At 36.8% G+C, this 26,371-nt stretch overlaps 1 protein-coding gene across 2 annotated transcripts in view; it reads left to right on the top strand.

Annotated features, from left to right (window-relative positions):
• The window catches only part of LOC101743327 (uncharacterized), a 134,292-nt gene that overhangs the window by 80,520 nt on the left and 27,401 nt on the right, over positions 1-26,371 (top strand). For both annotated transcript variants that reach the window (XM_004931546.5, XM_038013715.2), the window contains exon 2: positions 6,987-7,027. The gene's annotated coding sequence lies outside the window, so the exon portion shown is untranslated. The remainder of the gene's footprint in view (positions 1-6,986; positions 7,028-26,371) is intronic.

Below are 26,371 nucleotides of genomic sequence, written 5' to 3'. Positions count from 1 at the left end.
TCTCTATAGCTATACATTTCGTGAGAGAACACAACTAGTTTACGATACGCACAGCATAGTTAAAACTATACTATGGAAATATTTTCAACAGAGTATCTATATCTATATATTAATTAATACGTGAAGGAAAAACTTTGTATCCCTTTTTACGAAAATTACGGGGACGGAGGAGTATGAAATTTTCCACACTTATAGAGAATATAGAGAAGAAGTGCACAATGCTAATTTTTTTTTAAATAATGCGTAAAAGATACCTTAAATCAATAAAGAAAACATTACACACACTACATACCATGTACTTAACGCACACACGCATGCATGCTATATTGTCAAACTATTGTTCTTGACGTCTGGGGTCAAATTGAGAATACATTAAATACTGTTTGTCTTTATTAATATTTTTTATAGTGTAGCCTTGGCGAAATTTGTGATTATAGAAGAGTTTATATTATAGTCGAATTTCGACTACTGCGGGACCTCTAGTAGTATTGTTATTGGATAGATATTTAGATATTGGCTTTACGCAAGTTGATTGGTTGATGTTTGTATGTACCAGAGATTTGAACATTGTGTTTCCACGAGGACTGGCAGCAAATTTTCGAAACTATCCTTTAAAATTTTTGATGATTAACAAAAGGTATTTTTTTATGATAATTTAAAAGCCAATTGAATAAAAGAAATTACTATAACGAAAATTACGACATTAATAACAGAAAATTTCTTTAGAGTTTTTTTACCGAAAATTTTAACATCGAATATTAAATTCAATCCTGAGTCAAAAATAATTTATTTTTCATTGTATATATGTGTATTTAGTGTCGACATTTAAAAAATAATAATAAAACAAGTTTTCACAAGTCTCATCAACCCTACGGGACATTCAATAATGTAATAAAATAGTGGCGGGCTAAATAATTCCTATGGAACTCGAAAAACATGTTATATAAGAACATTAAAATCCAACGACTAGATCCTGTGTTAATACTGTAATAACAAATTGAAACTTCCACCTCACATTACCGATTTAATGCCAGGCTGTATCAATTCAACCAACCGACGACTTAGTGCGCACGGCGGAAAGTCGTTGGATGCGGAAGGCGGAGGACCGCGTTCTGTGGAAGGCATTGAGGAAGGCATATGTCCAGCAGTGGGCAGATAAAGGCTGATGATGATGATGATGTATCAATCACCCTTCATATGCAATAAAAATAATTTGTGCAATTCACACGCAATAGAAATTAAATCTCCAATAGTATCCAATTTCATTCCCTTGTAGCCCAATAAATCCCATAGATTTATCTTTAACTACCATATCTCTTTTTCTAATTGCAAATTTAAATCCTGCCCTGCCCTGCCCTGCCTAATTCTGGCGTGTAGCAGTAATGCGTTTCTATCTGAAGGATAGGGCAGCCGTTGACAACAGCAACTGTACTGAGATCTTAGAACTTATATCTCAAGGTAGGTGACGCATATATGTTGTAGATGTATATGGGCTCTAGTAACCACTTAATACCAAATCGGCTGTGAGCTCGTCCATCCATGTAAGCAATAAAAAATGAAAAAAAAAATCACAACTATACTAAATGATTGAAATGTAATATTTTACTTAATTGAAGGGAAGGAATAAAATCGTGTAAGACCCGCTAAAATTATAAGTTTCATAATTACTGGTGGTAGGATGGCTTGTGAGCCCTCACGGATAGGTACCACCACTCTACCTATTTCTACCGTGAAGCAGTAATGCGTTTCGGTTTCAATTACCACCATTTCGGTATGAATTAGGCAAATTATAATCTTGCAGATTTGATTTTTATTACACGATGTTATTCCTTCACCGTGGAAGTCTATCGTGAACATTTGACAAGTACGTATTACATTAGAAAAATTGGTACCCACTTGCGGGATTCGAACACCGTTGCATCGCAAGATATGAATGAACCGGACGGCTTATCCTTTAGGCCACGACGACTTCAAAGGTACCACCAGCCTACCCGTTTCTGCCATGAAGCAGATTACCTTTCGGTTTCAAGGGTGAAGCAGGCGTCGTATTTTTAAACTGTGTCTTAGAACTCATGTCACAAGATGGCAGCAAACAATAAACAATTTAACAAAAAACTGAAAACGCCTGTTTAATTCAAAAGCAAATAGGAAAGTCACAGATAATACTTGTATAACCACGTCTTACAAGTCTAGTAATTGACGTTTACGCTGAGCCAAACATCCTTTCATTACTGCTCCCGTTAGCAATGCAGGTGACAGCCGAGATCGGTCTCCGGATGCTTGTCAGCGCGCGGAAACCCCGCGGGATCAGAACGGTAGTTTCTAGAACGTGGCAATTTAGAAGTTTGAAGTCAATTTAAACATTAGTCACGTTCGAAAATTTCATACGGATAGTACAAACAGTTGGCCGCATATTGGCAGTCCTGAGCCCAAGATTGACAATATTGAGGGTAGATGAACTGGTCTGTTGAACCTGAATTCAAATTTTGATGGGTGGACAAACTCACAGTCCACCTGGTGTTAAGTGGTTATTGGAGCCCATAGACATCTACAACGTAAATGCCGCCACATACCTTGAGATATAAGTTTTATGGTCTCAATATGGTTACAACGGCTGGCCCACCCCTCAAACCGAAACGCATTACTGCTTCACGGCAGAAATAGGCAGGTTGGTGGTACCTACCCGTGCGGACTCACAAGAGGTCCTATCACCACCTAACTAATTTCTTTCATCAACAAAATGTCTCCAAACTCCAAAAATTGACCACAACAACTCTACTCTCATCCTGTTTGTTTTTCTGCTTTTTACCTTATTTTGTAATTACCTAAGCTATAAGCTACTCTACTAATACTAGCTAAGGTATAAGCTAATAAGCTTTAAGTACTCTTCGGTTTGAGCGAGTCGTCTGCGAACACGAAAACTGCGCAGTAAGCGAAACGGAAATAATATAATTACATTAAACACCCGAAATTAAACGGGAAAACCATTTTTAGTTAAATATGTAATTATTAGGGCGCATACTAGGCCAGCACTGGTAGGTACCGCCATCCTGCCTATTTCTCGAGCGAAGCAGTAATACGTTGCGGTACTAAGAGGGGGACAATAGTTATACAATTCGATTGAAACTCATCTCTCATTCACTCACTTACACACGCTTCAATTTCATATCTCAAGGTTGGTAGTGGCATACATGTTATAATGGCTATAGATTAAGCAGGAAAAATCTACGAGATATTGGCCATGTAACATAAAACAACTGCTTTAAGTAACTGAAGTAATAATTTGACCTACGTCTTAAAGCCACTGTGGATTAAAAACATTTTCATAATCCTCTCCACCGGGAGAAGGCACTCAAAGAAAAAAAAAAGTGGCATACACGTTATAATGGCTATGGATTAAACAGGAAAAATCTATCGGATATTGACCATGTAACACAAAACAACTGGTTTAAGTACTTGAAGCAATAATTTGACCTACGTCTTAAAGCCACTGTGGATTAAAACAATTTTCATAATCCTTTCCACTGGGAGAAAGCACAAAAAAAAGGGATCTTTATGTTAAATTCAGTGGACTTTAAACAGCCTAATACACCAATTAATCGCTTTTACCTTAAACTTGTTTGGCTCACAGTGGTACCACGTGAATCTTTACCATTACTTAACCAAACCATTAAGCTTTACTGCCATTAACAATTCGCGTAAAATATTAATCCTTGTCAGATTTTAATCGCTGGTGGGCCTTGCTGATGTTGCTCATAAAAGTACGATCCTCGGTACGCCGATATGGCTAAGGTGTAGTAGGGTTGGCACTTCATAATTCTGGTGTAACAAACTCCAAAACACGAGGGAACGATTTCACTGTGTTCAACTGTGAAGTTGTTAACGGAACCAATAGAGATGAAGCCGTGAGGTGGTTGCTGTCATTTTTGACGCAGATACGGTTTTTCTTTAGAAAAATTGGCATCTTTATTCTGTAGGCGAACTACTTGAAATTTACTGTAGATGGGTGGACGAGCTCACAGCCCACCTGGTGTTAAGTGGTTACTGGAGCCCATAGACATTTTAAAGACGGGCATACTTTTAATTTACGTTATATGTTGTACGTTAGTCATCATCATCAGCATCAGCCTATAGCAGTCCACTGCTGGACGACATAGGTCTCTCCAATTGTTCACCACGTTAGTATGTTAGTCTTTGTAGATTATTTTTTTGTATTGTATGGGTCAAGAAACTGACCATCCACTTTCTTATTGGTGAAGTAAAGAACTCGTTCGCGACCCACTTGATGTTGCGTGTCCGGTTCACGGCTCCAATATCGAACCTCAATTTCAATTGCATTTGGATAATTATCGAAACTTTAAATAGAAACCACGTCAGTTCACGTGAAGCTAGCATAAGCCCTCGAGATCACTAGTAATAGATAGCAAAAAAAATGTAAACAGTCTGCTGATTTCAAACTTTCTTAGTATTCCGAAATAGTCCATTCAGGATTGTCACGTTATCTATAGTTATACCGTTATAATTTTGGAAAAAAAAACAATGGTCCGTTCATATATAAAAACTAGCAACGGCTGTAGCAGCCCTGACTTAGCTACTTTACTTTAAAGATGACATTGTCGATATGTCAACCGGATCGAGCACGTTCTGGGCGGGTTACTAAAAGCCTATTAAATTTATATCCAAGGTAAAATGCCCATGTAAATCTGGTAACGGTTTCTATCTAAATAGAAACATTAACAATGTTACGTTTTCAATATCTTATGTCTAATCATTTATGTTTATCTGTAAATCAAACAATAGCTATTTGAGCTTTAATGAAAATTAAACGCCCATGTACCTAGAGATAAAAAATCTGTTTCGATTTTATTATACATTTCAAAAAATAGTATACTGTTCATTGTTCATTTGCATTCATCGCTTCATTAAATTTGTTAAAACCATTAGAAAAAAATAAAAGGTAATAGTAATAAAAATAAAAATTATTCATTGAATTGGGAACATTTGAAATTAAAATATTTTGAAATTATGATGCCGTTGTGTACTCTTAAATTTTTTGCTCGTAACAGAATATAAGTAGAAAATAAAATATTTGGCTTAAAGGTCTCGTTACCAGGCCATAACTATAAAAAAAACACAACTGGTTGTTTACCATATGTTTACATGTTTCTTTTTTTTTCGATAAAAAATGACACAGATGTTGGCGTAAATATTTTCTTTCACCTAATCAGTCTGGTCCACAATTAACACTAGTAAACGACTTTAGCGCGACTTGTCATACTTTTATAACCATACCAGAAACCTTTCCTGACTTGATAGCACTACTCTTGCTAGGGTCAGTGTTAGCAACACTCCGGTTTGAGCCCCGTGAGCTCACCTACATACGTTAGGGTGAAGCTGAAATAGCCTCTCAAGGCTATCAGCATAGGTAGGAGAAAAAAAAGACTTGATAGTAACTGCACAGAATTATAACTCAATCGAATAAACGACGCATAGCTTACAAAAACAAACAAGGCAACCGTAAATTAAGCTTTTTAATACCTTTTTTATACAGTGAACTTATTCAAACACATGACCAACAAAGAAAAATTCTCCGATAAATCGTACAAAAACGATCTACATTTCACTACCGTCTATTGAAAGATAAAGCCTAGTTATTGCAACACTGGATCTAGGTCTGACATCTAATTTAAGTCTGGCTTCGGGACGCCCAGATTACAGGTTTCGAAGGATAAATCATTGCTTACGTGAAATGTGGTCTAGTTAATAATGGGGGAGAAATATGAGTGAGAGTTCGCAGACTTTAAACACATAAATTCAGTTTGTTAGTACGCTGTCAACTTTTTGTTCCCAGAATAGGGTTATCGGATGTATTAAGAGCAGTTCTCACAAAATTATAAATATCGAATGATAAATAAATAAATATTTACTAACAATCACGCCACGTTAACTGGTCCCGTGATAAGTTCGTAAAGAACTTGTGGTACCAGATAACGGAAATAAATGTAAGATTTTTATTATACACATACATATATTTAATATACATCCATAACCCTGGAAAAGACATTTATATTTATCATACAAATATCTTCCCTTGGTGGGATATAACCTTTCTATAAATTCTTTGAGAAAATACTTTATACTTAGGTACGTACATAGATTTTTGAATTAAACAAAATTATCAGATTCGACACGCGACCGAAACGAAGGCTTAGTTTACTGTTCTGTGACGTCAGAAGTCAGTAAACAGACAATGATTTTCTGTAGTTTGCCTTTGTCTGGAAGCTCAATGTATATGTATAAATTTAAACGTATGTGAGTACGTTAATCAGCATGGGACCACATGTCCGTGCGTGAGTTGTATCCCGGTTATTTATTTATGCATATTTCATGTATAGTTCATCTTCAAAAGGATATCAGATTAATAGGAAGAACATATTAATATCCCGAAGAAGCATCTAATTTTCACGGAAAATAATGTCTTATTATCTTTCCAAAACTCTTGATTTTGGCCTTCACTGCAAAACGAAGAAATGGATTGAGCAGTCCAAGCAATCAAGCATAATGCGTTGCATGCATGGTGGTGGGACCTTTTGTGAGTCCGCACGGTAAGCACCACCACCCTGCCCATTTCTGCCGTAAAGCAGTAATGCGTTTCGGTTTGAAGGGTGGGGCAGCCGTTATACTGTACTGAAACCTTAACACTCATATCTCAAGGTGTGTGGCGGCATTTACGTTGTAGATGTCTATGGGCTCCGGTGACCACTTCACACCAGGTGGGCCGTATGCTCGTCGGCCTACAAGGGCAATATTTTTTTTTTTTAGTTTTATATTTTTTTATTCTAATATTCATTATAAATAAAGTTTCGAAAATTATAAATAAAAGTTAATATAAGCGCGGCCCGCCAAAAAAAATTTCAATTGGCCCATTGATTAAAAAGGTTGCTCACCCCTGGTATAATGTATTGATAATATGATTTTTGTTTCAGATTACATCGTAACTTCTGTTCTAACTGTTCAGACTTATTTGGTACGTACAATATTAAAATACTTACCTACAATTCTACTATCAATATTACACTAATATTAAACATTGGCAAAGCAAAATGAACAGTTAAGTACACCTCTTCCTCGGTGCTTTTAGGTGTTCCAAGCACTGCTCTCATCAAACTCGTCCTGGCACATCGAAGAGTTTGACATGCAACCTAACCCACAGAAAAAACCCGCTAAGTTCCCCGCCGGGTCTTCTCAGTGGGTCGCGTCTCCGATCCGGTGGTAGATTCAGCAACTGCTCTTGCTAGGGCCGATGTTAACAAAGTCTCTCAAGGTCAGCCTGTGAGCCCGCCTATCAGTTTAATAAATCTGGAATAGCCCCTCGAAGCTGTCAGATTAGATAAAAGATTGAAAAAGAGCACCTTTCCAATAACGATGAGATATTACTTAATAATGTCATTGCATCGATGTTTCGTTTACAACAATAACAGTTACGACAGGATATGTGCTAATTTTAGTTCATTTTATTCCGGTCAAATAATTTTTAATGGGTCTATGAACCGCAATGTACGGATAAGCAATACTAGCTGAATTAACTCATAGACACAGCCCACTGAGTTTCTCGCCGAATCTTCACTGTGGGTCGTGTTTCCGATCCGGTGGTAGAGTCTGCGAAGTACTGCTCTTGCTAGGGCCAGTGTTAGCAACACTCCCAGCCTGAGCACCGTGAGCTCACCTACACGTCAAGGAGAAGCTGAAATAGCCTCTCAAGGCTATCAAAATTGGTAGGGAAAAAATAACATTGGTTTCCTTGAATGCCTTAAACACAAACACAACAATGCTTAAACACAAACAATCTCATTACACTCCTATTATAACACTGTGTTCGGTCCATTTAAAGTTTGACTTGTCCTTTTGTTCCCTTTTATTAACTCTAAAATACACCTACCGGTGACGAATAAACGAAAAAAGTATACATTGTTCTCCTTTTATCGATTTAGATAATTAAAAAAAAAAGACCATAGACAAATACGCCGCTCCCTGACTGACGTTTCTATCAAAATCATTTCATTGACAAAAAAGCAGTATAATCATGATACACAGATACTTTATGTGGGACATTACTTTAACTTACAAATAATAAGTACTATCTATCGGACGTGACTTTGTTTATACTGGATTAATCAATTTCGGTGGTAAGCGACCACAAATCCCCCTACGATTAAATGGTAAATAGTTTTTATTTTTCCTGGTCTTGGCAATGCCGAGGGAAGACCCGAGCCATCGCCAAATTTTTTGTTACGGTTTGAAAATATAATACTCAGTCTAAATCCATAGAACTAAGTTACATAATTACATGCTAAGTTACGTAATGATGAGTTACTAGCGATAAAATTTTCTTTAAAGATTTTGAGGATAGATTATAACGCAAAGGAAATAACTTGGAGGTGATAGCATTCCAGAACTTACCATCCTGGTGGTACGGGGCAAAAATCTCTGGAAAGTTAATATGGATGAACACAGCGGCTCTTTTTTTAATGTCCCGGATGCGCTATAATAGGGATGTACCGATTCGATAGTAAAAAATCGATATCACATTTTTCTTTCCAGCCATCTATATCGTTGTGCGTAATATTCAATATTTAGTTCGCTTATAAAGATTTCAAACTAATATTCGATATTTTTATCGATAAAATCCATTAATTTAATATTCAAACACTATGAATTAAACTTTTCTATAGATAACTCGCCCACGTTACCAGTTAATAATAAATCCCATGAATACTATTGTTGAATATCTCCCTTTTGTCCGCAATAATTACCTATGAAATACCTTCGTGTGTATATAAGGCTCGTATTTGTTAAGGTAATTATGATTCATTAATCGATTTTGTCGGTATTATTGAAAGACTTCGGATAATTATTCGATAGTTTTATCGATTTTTTGTAACGTGAATTGCGTTTTACTTGGTATCATGGCGTCATATGTAAGGTAAAAGAATTAAGGTATACTTTAAAAAAAATGAATGTTTAAGGAATATTTGTAAATAAATAGTGGAAGCTGAGACCAGTCGATTTTATTAATATACAGAGAAAATCCTTATCTATTTTTTTATAGCTTAGGTGGGTGGATGAGCTCACAGCCCACCTGGTGCTAAGTGGTTACTGGAGCCCATGGACATCTACGACGTAAATACGCCACCCACCTTGATATAATTTCTAAGGTCTCAAGTATAGTTACAGCGGCTGCCCCACTCTTCAAACCGAAACGCATTACTGCTTCACGGTAGAAATAGGCAGGGTGCTGGTACCTACCCGCGCGGACTCAGAAGAGGTCCTACCACCAGTAAAAAAAAACATATCCACAAAAAGTAACAGAGTGAGATAACTTGGCTGAGCCTTTGCTCGCCCACCTATCCTGGTGAAAATGAAGAGGCCTTTGGGCCGCCAGTAATCCCTCAATCATAAAAAAAAGTGAGATAAATATTAATTTGGAATAATAAATAAAAACAATCACTAAAATACACCACAAAAATAAAACCACTCTAAAGCATGTTTGCAAGAGATGCATTCGCGTGCTGTTTATCTACCTATATATATGAATACGTGAAAGAAAAACTTTGTATACCTTTTTACGAAAATTGCGCGAACGGAGGAGTATGAAATTTCCCACACTTATAGAGAATATAGAGAAGGAGTGCAGAATGTTAATTTTTTTTTAAATTATGCCTAAAAATACGTTAAATCAATAAAGAATATATTACACACTACCATGTATTTGACATACACATGCATGCATATTATTTGTTTGGTCGAATTGAGAATAGATTAAATATTATTTGTCTATAATATTATTTGTCTAAAGTGTAATCTGTGATCATAGAAGTATTAATAGTCGTTGACAATAGAACCACAATAATGTTCAAACTTCTAATTTCAATTAATTATAGTCGAATTTCGACTACTGAGGAACCACTGGTTTATATAAAAGAGTGACGTACAAAGCTGCCACACCCGAAACGTGCTGTCATGCAAAATTATTATTACATAAAATAGAGAACAAAATATAATTATTAAAATCAGATCAAGTGAAACATTTTCCCACGCACGAAATCGACCTTGCGCTTTGTGACTGTGCTTAGATTAAGGAAGCAATAACATGTTTGAGCAATAGCGATTTACAAAAACAAGAAATCACAACATAAACACAGCACAGATTTCACTACTGTTAAAATTAACACTATATAGACTTTGATCGTATATCTCAAGGTGGACAAACGTAATATTCATCGCCTGCAATGAACGCTTAAAACCAATTGGACCGCTCATATGGCGCTAATGCACATTATCATTAAAAAACTAAAATTAAATCTGTGCGGTGTAAATTTTTCAGAACTTAATCTATTTTGATGGAGATAAATAATTAGTAAATAAGTAAGAACATTAGAACTGTGCTAAGCGTATTTAATCTGTAGCCTAAACAATAAAATTGGACACTTGAATTTCAATTTAAATGATTGCTTTTAACAAACAATTATGCATAAATCTATATTGTCTTAAATACTGATTATATAATTGTAATAACTTACATTTACATTACTATTAGTATTTTAGTAATGAAAAAGTCACTAATAATTTTCGTCATAATTTATCATTCTATTTCATTATTACCTGATCATCAAAAACAAAATTGCAGTTACTATTTATGACTAACTGTTTATGAAACTTTATCGAAACGTACATCGTCCATCGTTCTGGTCGAACCCGTCGCTTGCGACGAAGGGCTCGGTGAGTAAATTAACTCAACTCTGTGAATTACACTACACTACACTGTGCTGTGTCTACAGCCCACTGAGTTTCTCGCCCGATCTTCTCAGTGGGTCGCGCTTCCGATCTGGTGGTAGTTCTGCGAAGCACTGCACTTGCTAGGGGGGTTAGGTTTGAGCCCCGTGAGCTCACCTACTAGTTAAGGTTACACTGAAATAACCTCTCAAGGCTACCAGCATACCTTGATAAAAAAACAACAAAAAAACGTACGATACGCCGCGCCGTTATTTTTGTGGAATGTAAGATAATATCGAATACTATTAACAGTCTTCTAGTCACGATCCCGTTTCCCGCTGCGTTTATCAATAAACCCACTTCCTTATCTTTGAACGGAAGTCAACTTGTCGATCGTAGGCGTAAATCACCTTTTTCAATTGATCCGCGATAATAGTCCCTTAAACTTATAAAATTGTGCAAAAAATCTGGATTCACTAAACTAAAATATTAATGCAACTCATAATTAAGACGCAGGGTATTGTAAATAGAGAGAGGCTATACTTTAATGCACACCAAAACATAATTAACATTATAAAACAGCCAACAAGCAGATACATTTGTACAATAGGCAGTCTTATCGCTAAAAGCGATCTCTTCTAGACAACCGTTTAATTTACAAAAATTCTTCTTTTTTATTAGCTTACCTGATCAGAAGAGTTTGCTTTTCTTTTCTCTACATAACCGCTGAGAACCTAAGGAGCTATTCCAGTAAATGTACTCATAGGGCTTAACATGGGAGGAGTTGCTACTACTGGCCTTAGCAAGAGCAGTGCTGCGCTGAATCTACCACCGGATCGGAATAGTAAGCCCATGAAAATATCCGGCGAGAAGCTCTATGGGAAAAAGTTATTATTTCTGATAATCATAATCAATTCAGTGGTCACCGTAGTCATTAATCCCGTCAAGAATGTCACTACTCACCCACAAATATCAACTCGTAGTCTCAATTTCTAATGCTTACAACAGCTATTTCGTCCTTCGAACCCAAACCCACGACTACTATGATATAAACCTACCTACCCGTATGAACTCACAATGCTCCCTAGATGATGGATCACACTTATCCGGCCTAATGGTATATTAGTATAGTAGTAGTAGTAATACATAATATTTTATATTAATCCTAATATATCGGATATAGCACATGAAAGCTCCGATGAAAGTTTACCTTACAAAACATCTACGGAATAAGTTCGGGTTCTACCATTTCTAATTCCCGCTCATCGACATCTGCTATTTTCGTACCCAAATAAAAATGTAACTGAATTCTGACCGTTACATTTCGAACAAAAACGAATCAATAAAAATAATATTGTAACTGTGTCTGTGGAATAGTGGTCATAATTCGTTACAAGTACGTATTTTAAATACAAAATATGAATGGTTTTATTGCTCTTAGTTCGTTAGTGGATAATTTATAAAGTAATCTCTGCTCTGGCTAATAAAGAAACGGGCTTTGTGATGAGAGTTAGCGAGTTTAGCACTCATACTTTATTCATAGATTTAAGTGATTAACGAGGGTCTTCTTTACGTTTTGAATCTACATGACCATGTTATCGGATGTTGTAATTAGTAAATAAACGTCACAAAGTCAACGGCCCCAAAACAGTATTCTCTGCTCTACCATGGTCGTGATTAACACATACGAGGTAGAATCAACACTAAAGATCTTTCTTGAAACTATAGACCGCATTGGTCGCTAACCATATGACCCGTGGAAAAAAAACACGGAATGCTTCGAAATATAACAGTATAGTACCTTATTACTGACCTTATTAATTAGGCATCGCCTATAGTCTATACGACCTTATTGATTGGGCATTGGCTTATACATTTATGAAGTAGACGAATGATTACCCTGCCCGCTCTTTTCTCGTCATTAAATCCACTCCCTAAAAGGGAGTTCCCACGCATCGGAATGCGGAGGCGTTTTCACAGTGCACAGATAACTAAAGCTCTAATGAATTCGTCGGGCCACGAAACTCGCGTTGTCCTACCGGAACTGCCGACCTGCTAATCTACTACGTACACAGATTTCACAGAAATTTTATTTTAAACGGCGTAATGAGATGGAAGCAGTCCTACAATAAAACATGAACATAACGTATGATGCTATAGAATTAATAAGCAATTTTATATCCTAAAAGTGGTCCTGCAGTAGTCGAAATTCGACTCTAATTAATTGGAATTGTAAGTTTGTACACTATTATGATTGTATTTTTTACTTCTATAATCACAAATTTCGCCAAGACTACACTATAGAAAAATGTTAATAAAGACAAACAATATATCTATTCTCAATTCGACCACAGACGTCAAGAACAAAAGTTTGACAATAAATAAATAGTATGCATGCGGTGTGCGTCAAATACATGGTAGTGTGTGTAATGTTTTTTTTAATGATTTAATATATTTTTAGGCATAATTTAAAAAAATATTAACATTCTGCACTCCTTCTCTATATTCTCTATAAGTGTGGGAAATTTTGTACTCCTCCGTCCGCGCAATTTTCGTAAAAAGGGGTTCAAAGTTTTTCCTTCACGTATTAATATATAGATACTGATTCTATATTGTGTTTATTTTGTTACACACTAATATATAGTATAAGAGAAAACTTTGCTGTAACAACCACTGAATTTTATTAAAACTTCTTTTACTTTTCAATCTCGCTTTTCCTGTACTGTTGTTTCGTGTTATTTTGCGAAAATTACATCATTAGCATTACATTTTAAATACGTAATTGCTTTTTTGACCCATTTAGCAAGATATCGTAACAGAGCCGTTAAAGAGCCATTCTAGATATTAAGTAAAAATTTACGATCGCAATAGTGCAATAAACAAAGGTAACTCGGTGGTGATAATGTTTCCATTTTCAAACATCTAAATAGATTCTCGTAACTGTATTTTATCGGGGCCGTAACAAACGATATAGCTTCAGATAACAGTATGAACGATTTGTTAGGATAGTCACAATCTGAAGAATAAGAGACACTATATGAGATGTGAAAGTAACTGTCCGGCTTCGAATAAACGTCATGTGCGTCTTCGTGAGGACCTACTAAACGTGTATCATTGGTAATTGAACGATTCAAATGACCTATTTATCGTTGGTGATTGAACGAATCAAATGACCCATTTATCGTTGGTGATTGAACGAATCAAAGGAAGGGATCTCACAAATTGCCCAAATGAACAGATGATCTGCATCACTATATCGAATGTAATTCGTTCTGTCTTTCGTTCGATTTTTAATCATCTTTATGATTTTATGAGGTCGGTCCATCGTATTGGAGATTTTCTGCGAGATTGTCATTCATAGTTAACTTTTTGATTTTATGAGGTCGGTCCATCGTATTGGAGATTTTCTGCGAGATTGTCATTCATAGTTAAAGCCAAAAACATTCAATTGAGTCTGGCCACATATACTCATTTGGGGTAAACATATATGTATGTATGTGACCTACTAATTGAACTGAGTATTGTTTGCTGGTTCTTGAGTGACAAAAACCGAGTACAATTGACCTATTCACTGATATCTTCTAGTTAACGAACCAACAATAAGAGTATAAAGCATAATATAAATTAACATTTATTCCCTCTTTGCTGCATCTCCATTATTTTATTTTATTTTTAATTTCAAAAATATTTTTTTATAAAAATACTTATAAAAAACATATAAGCCCTGATCTACTCAGGGATGTATTTAGTTCTATTTGAAATGGTACATAGTAGTTTTAATATTGATATTAAATATGTCAAAAGACATTCAAATTGATTTCAACACAGAACGAATTATTTAAAAGAATCAGCAGTTTATTGTTCTTAGTTATTCCAAAACTTAATTTGAACGTGTTCGCGATTATAATCACTAACAATCGTAAAAAAAAAACATAAAATACAAATGTTCAACAACTCGGGTGACTTTTGCGTTCCGCTTCTTATCTTATTTCTTCTTTACCGTCGCCCATGGACTTCAGCAATGCCAGGGGCAGAGCCAAGCTGCTGCTTACCGTTAAGTACTCTCCACAAGCCTCGTTTGAAGAAGGATATGTCATAGCGCTCGGGAAACACCGTAGAGGGGAGCTCATTCCATAGCCGGATGATACGTGGCAAAAAAGATCTCTGGAAACGCAGTGTAGATGGACGCAGTGGCTCCAGGTAGTATGGATAAACTCTACTCCGGTGATGGGCGGTGCGATGGTAAAAACGAGATGATGGTATTATCTCATTCAATTCCTTAAAGCACTCCCCATGGAACATACGATACAAAACACAGAGGGAACCGAAGTCCCTCCGCAGACCCAGAGATTCCAAACGATCCGTGAGAGTGACTCTACTCGTTCAGTGAATCTATTATGACCCATCGAGGTCACTAGAAGAGGCTTTTTGGCGGGAACGCGAGGAGCGAAGTAGTGTGATTTGTTTTATTTTGTCTATTTAGTGTTTCATCAGGTTTAAATATGTAATAACGGTAGTTTATTAACTGTTTAATATCTGTGAAAGTGCATAAATGTGGTAAAATGAAACAAAACCGCTGGACGTGACTTCTCGGGAACCTCCTAAAAGTCCACTGAATAAATCTCAATAAATGACCACCATTTTACTGAGATCATATTTCATCCCATATCAACTCATTTAATTTCATCCCAGTTGATTAATGTCACAAATTAATAATCTTCATTTCATTTCATTTTACTCCACAATATCATTTTTCATAAAAATAAGATAATAAATTAAAATAAGAAATGACCTAAAGGTCTTAGTTACCAGATCATAAAATCCCTTAAAAAAATCACTAGAAGAGGTAGGAATAATAATAAAAAAAATATTCTAATTAACCCATAACGCGCATTATTCAAACAGTACAAGAAAATTCTTAGAAAGTATACCAGCGCGTAGCTGAACAAGTTAACAACAGTACTATGAGACAAATCGTAATTATAATCTTCACAAACGTTCACTTTAACTGTTTGAAACGAAGTTAAATCTAACCGATAATCGTTTAACTGTTAGCTAAAGAGAGCTCTGTGAAGGAGGCGTGTGCTGATAACCATCTAGTAATCTTTACTGGACCAACACCTGCTCGTACTGTTAACGGTGACCAGAGACGTACTCAAGCTGAAACGTTAGGTTTTTAATGATATGACCCCCCCAATGCCAATGAATTAAGCTAACTAAAACCTGACTTTACTAAAGCTTGCATGTATTCAAATTCGATGCGTTTGACGTCATTTGTGGCCATAATAAACGACAAGCCAACTGCAGATATATTTAGCATTAATAATACATAGCGATTGATAACATTATCTGATGTTTTTATCGTTTTGATGTATTTATTAGATTTTACTTAGTGATTTAAACTATACATTATCTATGTATCACAAAAATGATTCCTTTAAATAAAATTAATCTTCATTACTTTAGACTATTTTATTAATGATGTCCATTGACCTGTTATCACATCATGTCGAAGCCGTGGAGACCGTTTCTCATGCTAGACTTGTTCAAGACTAAACACGTACGAATTCACGTTATGATGTCTACGTGAATCCACTAACTTCTAACATCAGATTGCCTGTGAATTCGTCTAGCCGTCTCCCGCAGTAAAAATGTATTTTTTTTTGGAACGAAGTTCCTCATGGGACGATGCGGGAAGGTACCCTAACCGGGAAAAACGTCCGTAACGTAAGATTTTTATTAGTAATGCACACAGTGTACGACTTAACTTTGTAATAACGTACAAAAAATAACATATTTTTTTATCATTCATTGACCACGATCTCAGAGCGTTCGCTTACGCAATACACTAACTCTTATGCAAAGAAGTGTACCACAATAAGTTCGCACGTTACCGAATGACCGTGGGTTGTTGCGAAACCTTCAGTTTTATTTTCCTTATACCTCGAATAGAACTTAAAATTAATATTTTTATAATAAGGTACTTCGTTCCTATCCGTTGTCCCAAGACACCACACATTTTTTAATTCGATAAAGACAAAAACTTACAGAAAAACTTATACAAGCCTTGAATGAAACCCACCATCAATAAGTGGCCCTACCTAAAACGAAACACACTCTAAGCGAACTTAATTCGTTACTCGTAACATTATTTATTCGGAAACCAAATGTCAGTGGAACAATCGAGAAATAATTTATAGATAACGTTACTAAATCAGTAGCTGGTCAGTGAAATATATTCAGATAAGAATTTAATTACAAGTAATATGATCTCGGTAAATTCGAAAAAAAATCGTAACGAACAGATCGTGGAGCCAGAATCAAACCGGGTGATCAGGCGCGTAGATTGTAGGTACAAGTGTCCTACCGATGATAAACAACGTTACGTTTCTATTTATTTACAAAGAACAAATACACTTGGACCTCTTTTTTTCCCTATCTATTCGTAGCTAGCTAAGGGGATATTACAGAGCACCTTTAACAAAGTTATCGAATTCAACTGGATCTCGAACCTAGTGGCGGGTTAATCGTGGATCGCAGTCAACATCACTAGCCACTAACCAGGCAATTCTACTAGGCAAATATTTGTCCTTCACGGTTAGAAGGTAACGAGATTGTGTAACGTTCACAATTTAGTTTATTCAAATTAGGGGATAACAAAGATAACATGCTTGATACAGTGGACACTCGTAAGCTAAATGCCACGGCTGCAACAATTCCCTTGTTTCACGTTTCGCGTTTTAAAATCGAGAATCGACTTTAGGCCGCGCCTTCAACGGCCACAGGGCTAATCATACTCGCGGTCGGAATTTCGCAATGCAGTGGCCCTCAATCGTACACAATTTAGGTATATTGGTGTTACGAAATTTAAGTTCAGGTCAACTTGAGGTGGTCTGCATCCGCTTCCAAATAGTGAGGCAGTATTTTGGTACATGAAGACACAGTGTGGGGATTTTTCAGTTGCTACATGGCATGTTGGAAATCGAAGTTTAATACCAAAGATGCCTAACACTGTGCTAATTACCACAAGACCACTTGACGTATCTTAATGATATTATAAGAAATACCTTTCTTTTTTAGGAAGGAAGGATTACTGGTAGCCTTAATGCCTTTCCAGTTTCACCAGGACAGGTAGGCGAACCCGGGCTCAGCCAGGAGGAGTGGGATTTATTAACAGCTGCCCGAGCGCCTCCGAAGGGGACTAACGGCTCGATGACAGCTGCTTCGCGAATGCAGATACCCTCACTGAAGTAATAACAACAATTGCACTAATCGCAATTATATTAATTAGGAACGCATAGAAAACGCAAACGTATACTGAAACATTCTTTTTTTAAATATAATAATGAATTAAGGGAACCATGGATCAAATCAAATATAATCGAGTTGGCTGCGGTACGGTACAAACTAGCTATGTAGTATACAGATTGTTCCAATTTGTAACCGAAATTACTGTTAAACGATTTTAAGCGTAAAGCCTTAAGGATATGGTAATAAGCACTTTTCGAAATTCCTTTCGAATTATCATTTCCTCACGCGATAATATGATTTAGTTCTCTTTTTTTTTCTTTCCTTTGGGAATGAATTCGTCTGATTTTAAGTAGATATGGGAACCCGTAAGCATCACAACTGAATTCCGAAGAGTTCAAAGGTCAAAGTTTGAATTGTATTGTTGAAGGATCAATCCTTCATTCAGACCGAACCGCATGAATGCTGACACGGCATTTTAGATCCTCCCAATCAACTCTAGGTGCTCTTAGGCATTCCAAGCACATCCAACAGAGTTTCGAGCCGGATCTTCTCAGTGGGTCACGAGTCCGACCCCGTGTTAGATTCAGCTAAGCACTACTCTTGCTAAGACAGATGTTAGCAAAGTCTCCCAAGCTGAGTCTTATGAGATCGCCCTACACATTTGGTGAAGCTAGTATCAGCCCTCGAGGTTACTAGGTAGACAATAAAACCTGAATGCAACAAACAGGACGTTGGAGTCTCTCTGCGTAAGTTAACATGACACGCCCAGTGAACCACCAGCATAAATTCGCGAATGTTATTATTGTGCTATTCCTGTAGAGTGGAAGTCATTCGTAAACACGTATTTAGTATATATTGACGGTAGGCAGCGGTTCGGCTTTGCCACTGGCATTGCTGACGTCCATAAGTGACGGGAACCATTCATCAGCAGGGCCGTATGCTCGTACAAGGACAATAAAAAAATCTTAATAAATTATTACCTTCCTGCGGGATTTCAACATAGGCATAAACGCATCAGTTGGTATTAGTACAATGGGCGTCTTATACTTCAGATCACTATGGGTAATTATCGAATAATAATAATAGGTAATAAATAATAAAGGTAATAAACCAAAAGTTTGTACGAAATGTTGACATTAATAATATTTTATTGTTTATTGATAAAGAATACGCGCCACTGTCATAATTTCACAACAATATATTATTATAATTTCATATCAATGCAGTACACAAAACTACATATCATATTTTTTATTAAAAAATAATCTACTCGAGATGCTGAATATTTTTTTTTGTTACGATAAATTTAACATCACACAACACGCTGTACGATAAATATTACCTCACAAACACTTTCACTGCGGAATATATTGGGCGTGTCTATAATTAGATTATATCTGGAACATATGTTACGAAGCTGATTAATGTATCCAAAACATATTTTGTAGCAGCGTAGTGTTTTCAATCCACTTAAAGCTATATAATGTCTAAGCGTGACAAGTTTTTATTAGCTTGGCCGGTATCTGTCCATATAAAAAAGTACTTTTCAACGTAGCTTTCACCAACTTCAAGAGGTCCGATTCACTTAAAAAAACTTTCCCTCGCATCGATGATATGGATGACGAGGATCGATGATAATGCAATCTTTATGTAATTGGCCAACACGCTGGACAATTAAATTAAAATTAAATTCTGCTTGCTATTTCAGCTTGTTTTTTTTAAACTAGATTAAATTATTTAAATACCTACGCTAAATGGTAAACTCTGTAGATATGCCAATTATTATGCCGTAGCCCGTCATGACAGATGATAAAGAAGCTTCAAGTTATATTGTAAAACGCTTGCACTATTTCGAACCAGTCAACTTGGAGATTCCCAACGTGGGCCCCACGCCCAAGGAGCCAATTTGATACTTAATGGAGGCAATCGCACTAAATTAATATACAGAAAATCTGTAATAAAATTATTTTGAATTTGAATTTCAGTTTTTTATTATATGTTTTGAAATATTATTTACTGTTTTTTGATAACAATTTCATAGCGATATCTTTCTAAAATCTATCTATTTAAAAAAAGTATAACATCTAGTTTTTTTTGTTGTTGGTCGTGTTTTAAGTGTTCGCGAAATATTTATTTCTTCTTTATCAACTGATTGTACATATTTCATAGAATTCTATTATTTTTTTATTGCCCTTGTAGGCACACGAGCATAAGGTCCACCTGATGGTGAGTGGTTTCCATCGCCCATGGACGTCAGAAATGCCAAGCCGTTAAGTTAATTAAACGAATTAAAAATTTAATAGCTATATAATATTATCGCTTCGCAGCTGTACTCCAGCCTAATAGACTAATTCGATTCGATGACTTGATGAGCAGTCGTCAAATCATGATAACTTGATTACTTCTGTACGAATGACTCCTGTCTACTCAACGGCGGCGTGATGATAAATGCTCTATTTTAAACCACGGAATGTAATTAACAGTTCTATAGATTATAAGTTTTTGAGATCGATTTTAGATTGAGTTTTTTTTTTTATTATTATTCTTAATTGCCACGTGATAATGAGATAGTTTCGGTGTTCTGTTTTTAAATGACTGGTCAATTAATATTGGATATGTTCTATGAACATAAATGAACAGTTACAGTACACGAGTCGAGGATAGCCGGCCTTCCATCACCCGAGCAAGAGCGTTACTTCGCTGAACGTACTACCGGAACGGAATCGCGACCCACTGAAAAGATTCGGCAAAGAGCCTATAGATACACGCGAATGCTTAAAACAATCACTTCGACTCTCCATACCTCCAACGCCGAGTCGAACTGTCCACGCATTACTTGAATTACGTAAATTGGAAAACTCCTTTTAAGTTTAACTGTCAATTATTCCCTTTTACGTTAGAAAGTTAAGCGCGGCAGTATCAAGCACCAATAAAATATAATTAGGAAATGTTCTAAGCTCTCTGCGGTCTAACCACAATCGAAGCCGTAAGGATTTCAATTGATGAATTGTTTTTAGTTACGACTCGAATACGTAATGCGTATTAATGGCTAATGTCCATGTAACGGCCACTCCAGTAAAGATCGGAAACTCTACGCTCGAAGCTGTCGAAGAGTATATTTATTTACCTAGGGCAAACTGTTCAGCTAGAAAGGTCCAATTTCGATAAAGAGGTGAATCGTTGAATCCAACTCAGATGGGCAGAATTCGGAAAGCTACGTAGAATCTTTTCATCACCACCAGTGTCTGAAGTCACCAATGCCACAGTGTCAAGACGAAAGTATTTACCCAGTATATGTTGTGATGACATATGGCAATGAAACGTGGTCGCTCAAAATGGGTCTTATCAAAAGGCTCAAGCTTACCTAAAGAAGAATGGAGAGGGCTATGCTCGGGGTTTCCTTCGAAATGAGGAGAATCGCAGAAAAAGCATGGGAACCGACATAGCTTAAAGAATCGGGACGTTAAGCTGGCAATGGGTAGGGCACATTGCGTACCGAAAGACGTATCGTGAATAGGCCTTCCCAAGGGTGAATCGATGAGTTATTGAGGTTCGCAGGAATCCGCTGGATGCAAGCAGCTCAGGACTGGTCGTTGTGGCGAAACTTGGGGGAGGTCAGCTGTGAACATCAGTGAGATGAAACGTAGATAGAATAAATTTTCGGTGGTGTGACGTGTTGTCATCCCTACTGAGTTACAACCGTGTCCTCGGCAACAAATACGCGAACCGGTTTGCATACTGGTACCAAACATGGGCACCGCAGTCGAATTATACGAGTATTTAACAAAAAGCGACTCCGACCGAACTTAGAGTGGAGTGTGATCAGTGAACAAAACGTGAAGGAAAGTTTTGAGAGTTAAATTTATTGCAAACGTAAACTAAGCGATTTTAAATGCACATTCAGAGCACGTACAGACGAAAAGATGCCACGCCGCGAACGTCATCGTTCGAAACAATAGAAACTTCGAACAATGAACATTCTGACGTCACAATTGACCAGAAGTTAAGATCTTTGATATTACAATAATATTCTGAAACTGGCGGGTATTTATTTTCTTTTAAGAAGTAAGGATTACTGTTGGCTCGAAGGCCTTTCCAGTTTCAATAGGACAGATGGGCGAGCAAAATTAAAGACGGTACCTATCCATGCGACCATAAAAGTAAAGTGTAACTTTAAAAACAAAATATGTGATTATCCTTCCGACTTACAAATCGCTACGTCGACGAAAGGCCGACGCTTACAAGGCACTTACAACTAGGAAACATATTATCCTAAAATTTAGTTTATCATTGAAAGATTACTGGTGACCCGGAGGCCTTTCCAGTTTCACCAAAAAAAAAGCAGAAGACAACACGACGCCGGTGGGCGCCATCCCTTGGCTTAATCAAGCCTTCGTATTATGTATATATCATGCCGATGTTTTTGTGGCCGTACACGCTGCCAGCAGTTCTCTCCTCCTCCATTTCATCCTGCACCCACATCAACCCTGCCCTGTGCGGCAAGGAGCTTCTGCCCGGGTAGTGGGGTTCACCCCGAGGCCCGTTCCGTGCCCCCGTAAGGGGGTACGACGACCCCGATTGATTGATCAGGACAGGTAGGCGAGCGAAGGCTCAACCAGGGGGGAAGGGATTGGCTAACTGCTGCCCGAGAGCCTCCGAAGGAGAACTAACAGCTCAAAGACAGCTGCTTCGTGAATGCATCTATCCCGGTATTTCCTAAGCGCTACGTGTCATTCTTTAAACAAGTTAACGCGGTCCTTCAGTGACCGCTTACCAACAAATGGAGCGTGCGTCCGTCTGCCTTCTAATTAAAAAATAATACTAACTTCTCGCCCCAGCATAAAGATATTCTGTTGACAGCACCTAACTAAAGTTACTAGTCGTAACTAAGCTTACTCATTTTATAAGAAAACAATATCTTGTCGATGATGACAATATGACTGACATTGTATAAATTGCTGAGTGTCGCGTAATTATTTACATAAAACATGCCATTTTCAATTTGACTTTAGCAAGCGTGCCGCTCTCAAATTATTTCATCAATCCCATAATTCCATATATGTAGTTATATATATTATTATAATATAGTTATAGTTTGTCGGGCTTATTGTTTTGTAAGTGTATCGGTTCATATCAGATGCGGGAAACCGCAGAACTATGTTTCTAAAATGTCTAACAAAGCCCGAAAAGCAGTAATTTTTGAGTTACCTATATGTGTGATTCATTTTATATAGTATTATGTGTAGTATTTTAAAAATATTATTAAGATTTATTGTGTACGTTGATGTACATAATAATATGTGCGTATTATAATGCGTATTAGTTGGTTGCAATACAATTGCTTTTTTTTTTTTTTTTTGTGTAAACTCATATTTCTAAATTTCTCTTTTTTTTCTTATCTACTACTATCTACTTATATGTGATTTTGATGGTGGAAATATGTTGGATTATTTTTTTAACTATTTTTTTAAAATATTATATTTTTATTTTGTATTGTTGGTTTCCCAAGTAAATAAATAAATAAATAAATGGTGGTAGAAACAAACATGGACATTTCTCGACAGATACAAAACACCAATAGTGTTCAATTAAACTTCAAATTAAATTATCTAAGTGAAGACCCTGTCTAAATCACACAAGTGATTTAAAAGAACGAACCGTAAACACAGATGGACGAAATTATTTTAAATTTTTAACGAAAATGGAGTAAATTATTGAACTTTACTAAAAAGAATCGAATTATCACCTTGTAATGTCTGTGAAAATAGCTGTGCCCTATGAGCTGATTTTAGTAACTATTCTGCTTCCGCTAAAAATTAATTCCGTCTAATTAATATTTATCAGCTAAGACTTGGGCCGAGAATTTTATGCGACACTATAATTTACAGTATCACCATCAAAATTCGTGAAGTGGTCAACCCTGGACGCATTCATAGAACTATTAACATGTGTATGAATAACAAATTAAAATCAATGTCTGTAGACGTAGTATCAAGTATGTAGACGTGCATCGCCTACGCGTTTCTGAACCATTCACGAGATTGTGACGAAGCATCGTACAGTTGTTGGTATTCCAAGAAAGGCTTAAGTCATAGTGTTACGTGGGACGTGTTATAAGTGGCACACATGTAGTTTCCATAAATGTGTGTATTTAATACATTTAGTAATAGTAATTGTGAAACTTATTTCATTAGATCGTATTTCATTAGAAACATTGGTACCTGTTTGCGGGATTCGAACACCGGCCCACTTGTATCGCTTGATACGAATGCACCAGATGTCTTATCCTTGAAGACCACGAAATATTCATAATTATGTATTCAAAAATATTTTATTAATTAAATATTTTCAACAATTTATCTTTTTTTTCCTACCTATACTGATAGCCTTGAGAGGATATTTCAGTTTCGCCTTGACGTATACGTCAGCTCACGGGGCTCAAACCGGGAGTGTTGCTAACACTTTAGCGGTAGGCAGCGGCTTGGCTCTGCCCCTGGCATTGCTGAAGTCCATGGGCGACGGTAACCACTCACCATCAGGTGGGCCATTTGCTCGTCTGCTTACAAAGGCAATAATAAAAAAAAACACTGGCCCTAGAAAGAGCAGTGCTTTGCAGAATCTAACACCGGATCAGAAACGCGACCCACTGAGAAAATTCGACGAGAAACTCAGTGTGCTGTGTCTGTGGGTTAATTTACTCGTCGAGCCCTCCGTCGCAAGCGATGGGTTCGGCGAGGACGATGACCGGTGCTTGAGGAACCTAAAAGCACCGTTAGTGGATCGGGTGTATCCGTTATGACGTGTTTAGGGTGACGTTGGCTGTTTACCATTCGGTCTACAGGATCGAGTATGTAATTTCTGGCAGCCACGATAAGAGGATTTTACGTGTCGTGCCGCCTTCTCAAAGTGGCGCAATGATGCCGACTGTATATACTTACTGACTGAGTCAAACTCCAAGACATGATGGAGATCCACATTCCTTAGGAACCATGATGCTCCAACAGCTATCCTGCAAAAACAGGATTAAATGACTTGAAGGAGTTTTCTGTTAGGGCGGGCCGCGTGAGCGAACACTACGCTTGCATGGGTCATGACAAGTTTTGTAGAGTGTCACCTTATTACGAAGGAACAATTTACTTCGCTTGCAAATCATAGGATAACAATTTATCGGTGTCACATCGTTCTTCATAAATTTTATTCTTTATTTAATTACTAGCGACCCACCCTCGCTTCGCTTCGGAAACTGTAATGTATCATTGATTTCTCCACTATTTAATGGATGTTATTATAAATATAAACCTTCCTCTTCAATCACTCTATCTATTAAAAAAAACGCATCAAAATCCGTTGCGTAGTTTTAAAGATTTAAGCATACATAGGGACAGACAGATATAGAGACAGAGAAAGCGACTTTGTTTTATACTATGTAGTGATTTCCAAAAGCAATTTTGTCGCTTTGAATTTTAATGGCGGGTTTAGCGTTGCGTTATACGTTGCCGTTTCAGTAATACTTCGAACTTCGAGTAATGCTACGCACAACAGCCTTTTTTGAGGAAATTATAATTTTGAATTAAAATTAAATCAGGTAATATACGGGTCAGTGGTTTTTGTGTAATTTTGCAATTTTTTATTTTTTTATTGCTTATATGGTTGGACGAGCTCACAGCCCACCTGGTGTTACGTGGTTACTGGAGTCCATGGACATCTACAACGTAAATGCGCCACCCACCTTGAGATATAAGTTCTAAGGTCTCAAGTATAGTTACAACGGCTGCCCCACCCTTCAAACCGAAACGCATTACTGCTTCACGGCAGAAATAGGCAGGGTGGTGGTACCTACCCGCGCGGACTCACAAGAGGTCCTACCACCAGTGAATCCAGACCAACCTAGGCTTCGACCCGATAACCGATTACTGATTTAACAGCAGGAGGTACCTACAACACTAGCACTCCAAACTAATTGCGTTACACGAAGTTTTTATCCACGACAATGACCGTTCAGTTCTGTTTCTGTTCGAACGAAACCTTTCGAATAGTTTTGCATTACAAATTACTCGATTACTCAATAATATTAGTCAATCGATTCTTTTCTTGTTTGTAACACGATAACATCGATTGCGGAAACTATGAGCAAAGATAAAAGCAATTATTCGATTTAAAAAAAAAGAATGTAAGAGTCGCACACGCATATCGATTAATGAACAACCGATTCTTACAATCGTCATCATTTATTTAGCCATTGAAGAAGATTACAATACACTTCGAATTATTCTAAAGAGCCAAAATAATGCCTGAATATGTTACTTATTGATAGGGTATTAATACAAAATAGCGTTCGTATAGACAA

The sequence above is a fragment of the Bombyx mori genome, chromosome 11, assembly GCF_030269925.1.
Source record: "Bombyx mori chromosome 11, ASM3026992v2".
In the NCBI taxonomy this organism is placed as follows: domain Eukaryota; kingdom Metazoa; phylum Arthropoda; class Insecta; order Lepidoptera; family Bombycidae; genus Bombyx; species Bombyx mori.
This window is presented reverse-complemented; position numbering and strand designations above follow the sequence as displayed.